Source organism: Polyodon spathula, chromosome 21 (genome assembly GCF_017654505.1).
Source record: "Polyodon spathula isolate WHYD16114869_AA chromosome 21, ASM1765450v1, whole genome shotgun sequence".
NCBI classification, from domain to species: Eukaryota; Metazoa; Chordata; class Actinopteri; order Acipenseriformes; family Polyodontidae; genus Polyodon; species Polyodon spathula.
Window position 1 is genome coordinate 12,837,999 of NC_054554.1, and position 13,638 is coordinate 12,851,636.

General features: G+C 35.9%; 1 protein-coding gene across 2 annotated transcripts in view; it reads left to right on the forward strand.

The window, feature by feature from the left end:
• Positions 1 to 3,820: 3,820 nt before the first annotated feature.
• The window catches only part of LOC121296216 (protein BANP-like), a 125,450-nt gene continuing 115,632 nt past the window's right edge, over positions 3,821 to 13,638 (forward strand). Inside the window, exon 1 of one of the 2 annotated variants that reach the window (XR_005947042.1) lies at positions 3,821 to 4,040. The gene's annotated coding sequence lies outside the window, so the exon portion shown is untranslated. The remainder of the gene's footprint in view (positions 4,041 to 13,638) is intronic. The other variant, XM_041221526.1, reaches the window with a different exon arrangement.

The window sequence follows — 13,638 nt, forward strand, 5'->3', positions numbered from 1 at the left end:
TCTTTTTTAATTTAATTGATCATATATTCCAGTCTTTTACATCGTTGTTAATGTATTAATGCATCATATGTTTCCACCATTAAGAACATAGTATACACATATTTATAATATGCAATACATTGGGTCTTGTACATAGTTTTAGTTATGCAACTTTGCGGTGGACTTCTCATTTTGTCTTGCTCGTCATAATGTTTTTTTCTTTTTAGAAAAAATTGATTGTTTCCAGTTAAACTTTGAAAAAAGAATGTATAATTAATGCTAAATGTACCTCTGTTTGACAATAGCAAAACACCCATCACATCACAATTAATTGCACATGTTCCAAAATCTGACAGTGTACCATTTTCTGACATTACATAGGTCATGTTTTGGTATGTGCACCACATTCTGATGATGTACCACTTTCTAACACTACACCTAGAACTAGAAAGCCTACAAGGTGAAGCAGACTAGGCAGAAGGCACAGAGATGTATCCTTATCTCATAATTCATATTTCTCAATAAAATAACACAGTTGTTCCATTAAAGGTATTTGATACTGTCTAGGTTAAAGAAAGCACATGTTTTACTGGCTAATGACAGGAGGGGTGGAAACAATTCAACTCTACAGGGTAAAATGACTAGGAAGTGCAAGATTACTGCTGCAGCTGAAAGAAAGTCATGCAGAGAGAACTTTTTGTAACCCAGCATTAGAGAATTTTACAGCACCAATGAATCCACTTCTTTTATGAGTAATTGCCTAGTGCAATAAAATTCTCTAAAATCAAGCAATGGCTTGTCCCAGCAGTCTACATGGCCTGATTGCAGCTAGACCATCGGAGTGGCGTTCTACTGCACAGGAAGGGACTGTGTAGCAGGAAGAAGGAACACCTTTTACTTCACTAGTGTTGTCTTTGAAATATCTACGTTCCATATTGAAGTAAGAAATACTAGCAAAGAACCATCTTAAACGAAAGAAAACGGCGACCAGTGACAATATTATCGTGGTAATATGATAATGTGATTATTGTGAAACAAATTATGAAGGAGGTACCAACAGGATCAGTGTCAGCTGGAAGAAATCACAAAGAAAATGCAGATACAAAAACTACAAAGCTACAGTATAATAACAAGTTTGAAATGGGGAGAGATTCTTTCCAATACAAATTAACTTACATTCGGGGGATGTAAACTAACTGGATCACAAAAAAAGATGCATAATGTAGTAAACAAACAACAATGAGCTACAATATCATTTCATTTTTGAATGTTAACAAAAATATAAGTAATAATATGTGTCTGAAATTGGTGGGCCCAGCCATAATATGAGCCAAACCTGTTCTGTGTGTATAATATAAACCTTGAGTTGTAATATTTACACAAATCTTCTGTTATAGGTCAGATATACACCAATGGTTTAATTGCAACTGGAAGATTTACCTATAGCACTGGAAATTATCAGATATCAGGAATCTATAGGCTACATGTCTAAGGTCTATATAGGATCTAAAATAAAATTATAAATAATATTTTGTTTAATGGGTAACAATAGCTCTGGGGGCATTGCTGACTGCAAGCTGTCATCTTTTTAGGACAATGGACAAACAAGACGTAGCAAGTTCACAAGCCAACTTTTTTGTTTTTACTATAGAAGGCACAGGGGTACCATAATAAGGTGAAATGTAGCAATACATAGTTAATTTTCTGATTATGCCTGCAGTTCAGATTGTAGTTGAACTCTGTCCTCAATTAAATTGTACAGCATGCAAATATCTGGAAAAGCTAGTCAAATAACATTCTTGTTTTTTTATTTTTATATATACACACACACACAAATAAACAATAATACGCCATCATATGGGGGTGGGGGGTGGGAGTGGGGGGGCGACGACGACGACATGAAAAATAAAACAACATCTGGAATGTTTCTGTTTAAATCGCTTTAGAAAAGCATGTTTCTAGTATGTTTTCAGTGCAGATTACAACTGTTGATAACCAGTTGATATTGTATGTAAATAGCAGAAATATTGGATAATTATATTAATAAAGATTATAGTAATAGTATTATATAAATATTGTACTCTGAAACATGACTATACAGACAAGAATGCTGTTTTAAGAGTAAATAGCTTCAAATTGCACTTTCTTTGTGATTGTTCCCATACCTTTATGATACTTGCAATCAATGTTTTTTATTACTCGCACTCAATTATTGTATTTTCTGATAAGCCTTTGTTTATGGCAACCCGTTTTAACGTGTAATCCTCAATTGCTGATATCAGCAATTTTAATACTGATATCAGTAATGTATTGCTGATATCAGCAATTCTATTTTTGATATCAACAATTCTCAATGTTATTTTTTGATATCAAAAATAGTATTGTTGATATCGAAAATACATCGTTGATATCAAAAATAGAATTGTTGATATCAAAAATAGTACCTTTTATTTTGATTGAATATAAAAAAAAAACGTTCTGCATTCAGAATGCTTTAGCTGAACATTATTATTAATTAAATTCTGATATCGAGAATTCAAACCGGAAGCTCATTAGTTGCATTTTTGATATCAAGAATAACGTTTTTGATATAAAGAATGACATTTCTGATACCAAGAATTGTATTTTTGATATCAAAAATGCGATTACACTACTGATATCAAAAATGCCATTTCTGACATCAGCAATTGTGTATTACAGGTTAAAACGGCTTGCCATATTTGTTCAGGTGCTGTTACTTCACTTCTAGTTTTCCTGCTGTAGACATAGGCTAGATCACCCAGTGATTTTATATTAGTGAGCACCAGTACACGGCAATGTTTTGCCAGCAAAACAAAAGTTGCAAACGTCATAACAATGAAGGGCGATATGTGAAATTATCTCTTAGACTCCTCTCTACGCTGATAATTTAGCCACACCTGTCACACTAATGGAGGAAATGATGTTAAGAATGTGTCTTTCTGTATATATGTGACCATCACCACAACTTAGAAAAAAGTTATAAAATGTCAAGATGAAAAAAATACAGGTTTAATACTGTATATCTTACAGTCAGGGCTTGACCCAGCAGGTGCCACTTTAATAAGATTCATATTGTGAAACACGGGGCTGGGCAATTAAACAGAAATTATGTCCCTATTCTATAGATATGCAAGTGATGAATTTCTTAGTGATGTTAAAAAGCTTCACAGACAAGCTTCTCAGAGGTCTAACCTCAATACTTTAGAATGAACAAAGTCAACGTGTGACTACACAGCACCAACAGCTACACTATTGGAAACAATACAACATATTATTACTAGGCACTTGTTCACCCAAACTGTAAGTGTACAAGGTGTAAAATGTGTGCACTTTAAGATAGGAGAAGAACAACTCAAATAACTATTGTAGGTCTGTGTATTTATCTAAGTGTTGAGTTTACACAGTCCACGTCGCAGTTATTAATGTCACTGTTACAATAAATTGAGAATTCTAAACTGAAAACGGTACAACGCAGAGGTATTATGTCCGCAGGTTTAAATACGACTACAGTACTAGTAAAAAAAAAATAAAAAAAAAAAATATTAAGAGATAACAACTAAATAGAAGAAAATGCAGCTCGTCTTGACTCCCAACTTGCTTTTGAAAAACAAACAAAAAAAAAACAAAACAAAACTAGGTCATACACAATGAAACGCTGCTAAGCAAACGAAGAACAAGAGAACACGTTGCGTAATTCTAGCTCGAATCCCTGGGCTTGTTCGGACTCTTGAGATGGTTTTGTCGCTCGATACTGTACATTTTCATTTCTGTAGTCGCAACCCCCTCCCATTTGATCCTTTCACTTGGCTACCGCCCTCTATCTCGTCTTGTATCGTCTCGTCTCGTCTCGTCTAGTGTAGTGTAGTGTAGTCTAGTCTAGTCTGACCTAATCAGCCCATTGCATCACCGCTGCAGGTTCTGGATTGCCGCGCAGCGAAGAGCAGACACACACAGCCAGATAAATAAACGGCATTTTCTCGCGAGGAAGGACGCCATTATCGGATCTCTAACAAACAACACGAGAATTCATCATTCACACGGTAATATAAACCAAACTGACGCAGTCAGAATTGCACACCGGGAGATATAGGGAGTTCGGGGGGCAAAGGATTGAATTATATTTTCAGAAGTAACATTTTTTTTTTACACATTATTTTATTAATGACCTTAAAAAGATAATTTGGTGCCTGTGCTCATTGTAGTGCTTAGCTAGCAAGGCCCGAACTGGCATGTCCTAGTTTTAAACCAATTGTACGTTGTTTTATCCAGGACGATTTGCTCAAAAAATATAATAATAATAACAATAAAAAAAAAAAAAAAAAAAAAAAAAAAAAAAAAAGTTAAACCAACGTAAATTTTTTTCGCCTACAGCAAAAAAATGTGTGCTTTTTTGTAAATTCGAATAAACTAACATTTTGGCTTATTTGACCAAATAAAATTGGAAATTTTTACGCTTTTTGCGTGCGTGACGCAAGGCCTGAATCCTCTATCGCTTTAAATAGCAGAATATTTTGTAACGCTGCTATATATATATATATATATATATATATATATATATATATATATATATATATATATATATATGTATATGTGTATATATATATATATATATATATATATATATATATATATATATATATATATATATATATATATATATATATATTGTATATAGTATGTGTGTGTTTCGCGTTTAATGTTGCAAATAATGTAGAAGAATGGAGTTCCTTATTGTTTATAGGTTACGTTTGTTTGACATGTAATTATTTTTTCGGCTCTGTTCAATAACATGGGTCCTAAAAATGCAAAGTACTTTATTATTATTATTGGGAAAAAAAAAAAAAAAAGAAAAAAAAAAAAAACTCTTATTGATAGGAAACTTACCGTAAGATTCACATACCGTTCAGAGAACGGGGCATAAAACGCCAAGTTCAACATCAGTCAATAGGTGGACAACAAGCTTTTTTTTTATTGAATGAATGAATCTAGCCTTTTTGCCATAGTTTGACAGGTCAATTAAAGACATGCATTTATTTTGCTTAGAAAAGGCAGGTTTCTTTATGAACAAATTCAGTTTTGCTTGAAACAAACAAAAAAAAAAAGTGTTAATCTTTTAACGGGACGTTAAATAACCCCATTAATTTATAAAGGGGACATTTTACAGCAAAAATAAAAAGCAAGTCATTTTTAGAACATTGGTTCAGTAAAGACCATCCAAAAGAAATTGTTCATGGACACAGTACTTTCATCTGTGTTTGATGTTTTGGTGACTGTACTGTGTACATGTATTTTGTCCCAATTTTTAAAAATACTGTATATGCAACCTGCACCCTATTATTATTTCCGCTGCATTTTAAACATTTAATCCTGGCAGCAGAATTTTTACACACTGCCAAGTCCTGCCGCATTTCTCTCACAAGCTGTAAGGTGGCGATTCAGAATTCTCAGTACATTTACAGTATTAATGCAGATTGTTTTGCAGGGACAGTTTAATATCAAGCATAGCATTATCCATGCGTTTTAACAGACAGCAACCTGTTCTTTCACATAACAAGATTTTCTTTGATAATTCTAAGACTATCTATCTTAAGACTGTTAAGACTGTTATCAGTACCAGCAGCCCCCACCTGGAGTTGTCTTTTCCTTGAACAATCCCGCCATTTTGTTGTAGTTGCTAGTTGCTAGGAGCCCAAAAAAATGGAATGCTCCAAATTTAATCTTCCAGAGGTGCAATGCTATAGAGCAGCTTTTATCTCCATGTTGGCATGTGTATCTTAGAGTCCTCCGATGCTCTCTGTGCTGGACAGTGTCTCTTTCACAAGAAATGTTTAGGGTATAAGTTGGCAGGCAGCATCTGCTTTTGGAGCCATTTGAGTTTTCTGCAAACTCAACAAATACAGTACACTTTTGGAAACAGTTGGTGATTTACCAAATGTAAACCAGTATGCTACAGTTCATGGACTTAAAAGTTTGACATTGTCATTCATTCAACTTCTATTGGCTGTGTTTTGTTTAGAAAATATTCCTGGCCTATAACCATTCCTGTCATTAAAAACTGAAACAAAGCTGAACAGTTTAACAGACAAGACATTTCATGTTGGACAAAGGTGAAATAACCAAGGCTTTGAAAAAAAGCAGTGGCTAGTGTATGCTGTCAGGAGTCTCCCCATCCTCTATATTGAATTGTTACCCTTCACACTTTACTCTTGTAGCAACTAGATTGCATGGCCACTATGTTAAAAATATTTTTTGTTTCCAGAGATTTAGTATGACTGCATCTAATGCCACATAGTTTCATATATATATATATATATATATATATATATATATATATATATATATATATATAATGTGCGCGGCATGGAACCCAAGTCCAACACTAGTGAAGGGCAAGGGTGAAGAAGGAGTGGACTTTGGAGGTGGTGAGGCGGGGGTGTAGGGAGAAATAAGTCTGGAGGTAGTAGGAGGCAGAAAGGTTGAGACAAATACCTGGTTGAACCCTTTGTCATAGTTCAGACTCCTTCAAATGGTCTAGTTACAGTCAGACTGTGACCTACAGCAATTAAATCACAGTGACCAGGAGGCTTGGTGGTCCAGTGGTTTAAAAAAAAGGGCTTGTTACGTGGAGGTTCCTGGTTCAATCCCAGCCACTGACTCACTGTGTGTGACCCTGAGCAAGTCACTTACCTTCTTGTGCTCAGTCCTTCGGATGAGACATAAAACCAAGGTCCTAGTTTCATAAGACGCTTTGGATAAAAGTGTTTGCTAAATGACCATTTAATAATAATAATAATAATAGTTGTTAATTAAGATAAGAGATGAGGAGTGGTAAGCAATGCTTTGAAATCCTTTTTCTACTTCAAACTGTATCAGCAATAGCAGTCTTAAAATTGCCTGCTCTTGTGTTGAAGATATGCAGAAACACACAGTAGATTAAAAGCTTCTGATGCTGCCTCCTGGTACCGATCACTTCCTGAAAATGGTTCTTGCATTTCATTTTATACAAACCCCCAACTCACAGTAAAATTATAAAGTGAACCTAATGAACCTCAGCTGACACCAATTTGACAAGCTTACTGTATAAAAAAACTCAAGCCATGTCTTACTAAAGCACTAAAAAGTTTGAAGTAATTGTAGCCTACAAAGTAATTCCATAAATCGTACCTATTTTGCACTTCCATTAGCTACATAGATCTCAAATGTTCAACTTTTGTTTTTAAAGCATATCTGTTACTATTTCAAGAAAGTTTACATTTGTTCTGCCTTTTTCACAGGAAGTATGTTATATTTGTTCTTCGTGGGTCATTTCATCTCAGCTGTCTACTGGGTCATAGCATGTTACTGGCTGAAAACATGCCAGCCAATAGGGGGAACATCTGAATGGTCATTTACAGGAAATGATGAACCAGTGGAACACGTTCTGAAATGCTACATTTAACCAAATGTAGTATCACAGATCATATTTTAAAATAAAAATGCATGGAAGGTCACAGCAGGTAAAAAAAAAAAAAAAAAAAAAAAAGTTTTTTGCCTCATTTGATAGATGTTTTGAGACCCAGCATATACAGGGCTGGATTATCCCATCACTGGGCTCTAGGCAAGCATACACTTGCGGGCAGAGGCGGACTAGCCCGGGGTGCTTAGGATGCTGTTAGATTATTAAGTTAGATAATATAATTTTACTCAATTTGGTGGGTTTGCTTTTGAGAGCAGACAGGCAGAGACCTCAACAGTGTTTTTGGGTGTCAGGTAGTGGTGTTTTGTCATGGCCTTGTTGTTAAAAGGAGCCTGAAAGTTGGGACCCAACAAAAAATGCTATTTTTCAGTATTTTCCAATACTTCTTACTTTTTTTTCCTAGTAACTGGAATTACTGAACTACGTCTTGGAAAATATTTTCCGCCACCATATGTTTACTGCACTTTTATGAATTAAGTGAAACAAGTAAATCCTAATGGTTTAAAAAAAAAAAAAAAAAAAAAAAAATTAAACATGTTTAAGCTGTGCATAGGGACTCTAAAATTAGCATCCTGTAGTGAATGATGTATGTGACTAAACTTAGCCTAGAGCTAGAGGTAATCGTTTTATGAATATGGACCATCAGGTCGTAATGTTTTTTATTTTAGCTAATTCTTTCAGTTTTTCAGTTGGTTGTTTTGGATAATGGTGATAGTGAAAATCCAACATTTCATGCTGACTAGTAAGTCTGTAAGATCATTTTAATACAGCCTGTGAAACACCAAAAACAAACCCCTTTCCCTTGCTCTTCCCTACAACTGAGCGAGTGCAGGATAGTATACATTGAACTCAATAACACTGATAAGTGGAAAATGTATTATTATTATTATCATTATTATTACAGATATGTTCTGAAAAGCGTTATTTTTGTATTTTTTGTAAGATTGCTTAATCTGCAATTTGCACGTGACATTGCTAATACTTCAATATTCTTTAGTCGCTTTCTTTTTTTGTTAATACTCAAGAGCTGTAACAATTTAAGCAGGGTCAGGTTGCCTTTTTAACAAATGTATTTTTGGTATAAGAACAGAAAGAAACACTAGCTTTGTTTTATAGCAATTAAATTGTGTTTTGGTATGTTTATTAATTTTACATGTACATAGATTGATGGTCTACACACTATCACCATGTGGTTGAACTTGGTACAGAACACACTCGTCAGTAAGACTATAAAGTGCCAAGATTTGAGGGAAAAATCACACATTTGTATTTATTACTATTTTGGTTTGTTATGGAACAAATAATTTCTGTTTGTTTGAGAGTGGCGAAAGCGGTTGGGATGCCCCCTGGTTGTCCTTTCTTAGTGGCGTACACATGTTGTAATGCTTGTTGTGGTACAGTTTTATGAAATAGTAATGATTTTTTTTTCACTTCTGATTTTAGCATGTGTTTTATGTAATTTACACATCACTGGACTATAACAATTAGCTAATGGTTAAATTCTGAAATTTTGCACACATGAAGCTGTGTGGTCCAGTGGTTAAAGAAAAGGGGCCTGTAACCAGGCGGTCCCCTGTTCAAGTCCTGGCTCACTCACTGTTTGACCATGAGGAAGTAATTTAAACTCCTTGTCCTCTGTCTTTAGGTTGAGATGTTGTAAGTGACTCTGCAGCTAATGCTTAGTTCACACATCTTAGTCTCTTTAAGTTGCCTTCAATAAAGGCATCTGCTAAACAAACTAATAATAATGATATAATTTAGCCCTTAATTTTATACAAAATTTCTTTATTCCACAGGTGCTTATGGTAAGTGGTAGAATTGGTTTCCTTAGGTATCAAATGAAGTACTGATTGGTAATCATTGTGTTGTCTTGGTAGATGTAATTTAAATACTTTTAAATGCCACTAATATTGAAACTGTACAGTAGGCTGTTATACAAAATGTTCCCGTCTTTTTATGTGTGTATTTAGAGAAATACTGAGTTCAAATTATTAGTTATGCACTTTTTTTAAAGGACAGACTTTTTGGCTTGATTTCAATATTTGTGCTCTGATTTTGCATATTAAACACTTTGCTGGAAAAATGTCTAAAGAAAAGAAGATGTTAAATCTTGGAAAAAAGAGGGCATATGGATGGGAGAGATTTAGGAAGTAAAAAGGAAAAAACTGATGAAATCAAGAGAAGATAGTACACAGAGGAAGCTTTAATTTTGTAAACCCAGTCAGTCAAGTGGCAAACACTGTTGCAGCAGCAAAGGTCATTCAAAATGATCTAGACAAGATTCAGAACTGGGCAGATACATGGCAAATGACATTTAATAGAGATAAATGTAAGGTACTGCACGCAGGAAATAAAAATGTACATTATAAATATCATATGGGAGATATTGAAATTGGAGAAGGGATCTATGAAAAAGACCTAGGAGTTTTTGTTGACTCAGAAATGTCTTCATCTAGGCAATGTGGTGAAGCTATAAAAAAGGCTAACAAGATACTCGGATACATTGTGAAAAGTGTTGAATTTAAATCAAGGGAAGTAATGTTAAAACTGTACAATGCACTTGTAAGACCTCATCATGAATATTGTGTTCAGTTCTGGTCACCTCGCTATAAAAAAGATATTGCTGCTCTAGAAAGAGTGCAAAGAAGAGCGACCAGAATTATTCCGGGCTTAAAAGGCATGTCATATGCAGACAGGCTAAAAGAATTGAATCTGTTCAGTCTTGAACAAAGAAGACTACGTGGCGACCTAATTCAAGCATTCAAAATTCTAAAAGGTATTGACAGTGTCGACCCAAGGGACTTTTTCAGCCTGAAAAAAGAAACAAGGACCAGGGGTCACAAATGGAGTTTAGAAAAAGGGGCATTCAGAACAGAAAATAGGAGACACTTTTTTACACAGAGAATTGTGAGGGTCTGGAATCAACTCCCCAGTAATGTTGTTGAAGCTGACACCCTGGGATCCTTCAAGAAGCTGCTTGATGAGATTTTGGGATCAATAAGCTACTAACAACCAAACGAGCAAGATGGGCCGAATGGCCTCCTCTCGTTTGTAAACTTTCTTATGTTCTTATGTTCTTTTACAAGAGTCAGTATGTGTACTGCTTTGCCATCTCCCTCACTTTCTGCTCTAAATAAAATAAGTCAATGCTGCCTGCATGTAGATAGTAGCCCTGCCTGCAGTCGTGATCTACACAGTTGTAGTGGTACCACCTGGTGAAATGACTCCTGTGCAAGCCTTAGCTACAAGCTACGCAGATTCAAAATCTTCCTCCATAGCTGTTCAGTCTCCTGATACACCAGATGTACAGTATGAAAGTGAAGGGACAGGTCATTGGTAATTTTTTGGAATTTGTCTGTCACGGTCAAAATTTGATCCATTGTTAGATAAACGTTTAAAGATGAACATTGCCAGTAGCAAGAAATCCATGCACAGAAAAGGTAGAGGACAAGGTTCACTTGTGACATTCCTGTCCAAGACAACGTTTAACAACATACTGAGTATTATCTGTCTGATTTATTCAGGAGTCAATAGCTGAAGAAATAAAAGAACAGGCTACTATAGCCTAATGATAGATTCATCACAAGGTGTTGGAGTAACTGATCTGCATTCATTGTGTGTAAGATATGTAAAGGAGAGTGCTGTGAAGGAACAATTGCTTAGGTTTTTGCCTGTTAATATTTCTTCAAAGTCTCAGGACTTGTACAACTTAATAAAGGCAGAAAAACATGGACTATCACTTAAAAAGATTGCCAGCCATGCCTATGATGATGCACCTAATATGAGTGGAGCAAAAACTGGACTTCAAAAGCTAAAGAAAGAAGAGGCCCCCAATTTGATTTTCACTCGCTGCTATAGTCATGTACTGAATCTGGCTTTAAGTCAGGCTGCTACTGCCTCTACAAGTGCTGCAAGTCTGTTTGGGTTGCTTGAAAGGTTAGCAACATTCTCTTCAGACACAAAAGAACGAATGTGTGGAAGAAAACACTGAAGGATTATGGTGCTATTGGGAGAGTCTTCGATTACAGAAGACTGGCAAAGCTAGATGGTGGGCATGAGAAGTTGCCCTTGTGCATGTTTTTGATGGCTTTGCTTCCTCCTGCTTCTGAAAGAAAACGGTTCAGAATCCTCATAAAGGCACTAATGGTAATAAGAAAGGGAACTGTGCAATTAGATGCCAAATCAACAGCTGAAGCAAATTTCTTGATTAACAGTTTGAAATTTGATATGATTTTACTGGCATTGTCTTCCTGAAACTTCTCACTGAGCTCAAGTGCTGCAGGTTTCCTTCAGTCTACGTGCAAGCATGGCAACTGTTGTCAAGTTTGAAAAACAACTTAATGAAAACTGAATGAGTTTGCAGCTGTATGTTCTCAGGCAGAAGTGTTTGCAGATTTGATGGATACAGAAATGCTTAAGTATTCCGAAAGTGAATTGCAAGGAGTGCAATGATCTACATCTTTCCCTGAGAGAAGAAGCCAAAGCAAGAAGTGTTTGCCAGGTGAGACTGCTCCAGATGAAAGAGCTGTATGAGATTGAAGTATACGAAGTTATGTTCAGCAAGGCTGTTGCTACACTTGAGAACAGGTTTATGACACATACAAGCGTGATGAAGGATGCCTTGGTGTAAGATCCCAAAAATTATAAGGTACTTTTGGAACCAGGTTTTGTATTTCAGCCTGAAAGTCTGGAAATTGTTGCCACCATGGCTAATGTTGATGTCCAAGATCTGAGGAATGGTTTCCTTGCTTTTGCTGGCAGTTATGACTGTATAGCAGAAAGCTGTATAGACAAAGCAAAGCGTACAAAAGAGGATAATGTCACACTGTCAGAGTTAAGAGGTACCGACTCTGAGCCAGATGAGAACACTGATGAGCGTGACTCGCTGCACAGCACTTCAACATCAGAAAGTCAATGTGGAAAATGCATTGCATGCATATGTTGCTGCACATTTGTTTACAACCCATTCTGCAAGTTATTTGTCTTTAGTCTGTGCACTGAAACCTCTTTTAACGTTTTAATTCACCCAAGATTCTTGTGAACGCAGCTCCTCAATTCTAAAATTGATTAAAACCAGACTGCTCTTTGTGTTGAGGGATGACCATTTTGAGGCTCTTATGCTTCTGAACATTTGAAAAAGAGGTTCAGATCACATATGATGAAGTTATCGAACGTCTGTGTGCTTCATCACAGGAAATGAAACGTTTGCTCTACTTAGATGTTCACCACACATCTGATATGTAATCTCTCAACCTTTAAATATTTGTAGTCGCAGACTCCTAGAAAGCAGCAGTAGCAGTGAGAGACCTCAGGTCAGCAGCAGTAGCAGTGAGAGACCTCAGGTCAGCAGCAGTAGCAGTGAGAGACCTCAGGTCAGCAGCAGTAGCAGTGAGAGACCTCAGGTCAGCAGCAGTAGCAGTGAGAGACCTCAGGTCAGCAGCAGTAGCAGTGAGAGACCTCAGGTCAGCAGCAGTAGCAGTGAGAGACCTCAGGTCAGCAGCAGTAGCAGTGAGAGACCTCAGGTCAGCAGCAGTAGCAGTAGCAACAATCAGAGAAGTGAGTACAGTATTATTATTATTTGTTATAATAATTATTATTGTCAAAATTTGTACACAATAGAAAAAATATTTCTAACTGTTGGCAACAAGTATGAGTGTGTTGTGTAATGCTAAGAAAAACATTTTCTATAATATTTAACGGGAGTCAGATTCATTTTTATGGGTTATGCTTTATAGTGGTAGTTGTGAACTGTTTATATGGTTTTAATTTCTATGATTTTCTAGAGATGACTTCAGAAAAGTGGCCTGTACTTGTACACTAGCACCCTGGCCTATGAATAAGCCAGTCCATCCCTGGCTGAACGTACTGTATATCTATAAAATCAGTAGTGTTAAATATATAATAGTCATGGGATAGCTTGTGTTTAGGGTCCCTGGGCACTGATTGTGTCTGTCCAGACTTGTATTATAGACCTCAAATTTCCTTTAAGATTGCATTGATGTATGATCCACTAACTGATGATTTTAAACGTTTTAACAGAGATTCCAAAGACCAATAGTACGTGTATACTGAGTTTATAAAGTGCTGGATTCTTTTTGTTCTTTCTTTTGTTTCAAACTGGAAGAAACTCGCCCAGCTTTTTAAAAAAAATAAAAAAATAAAAAAAATCCAGCTGCTTGTTA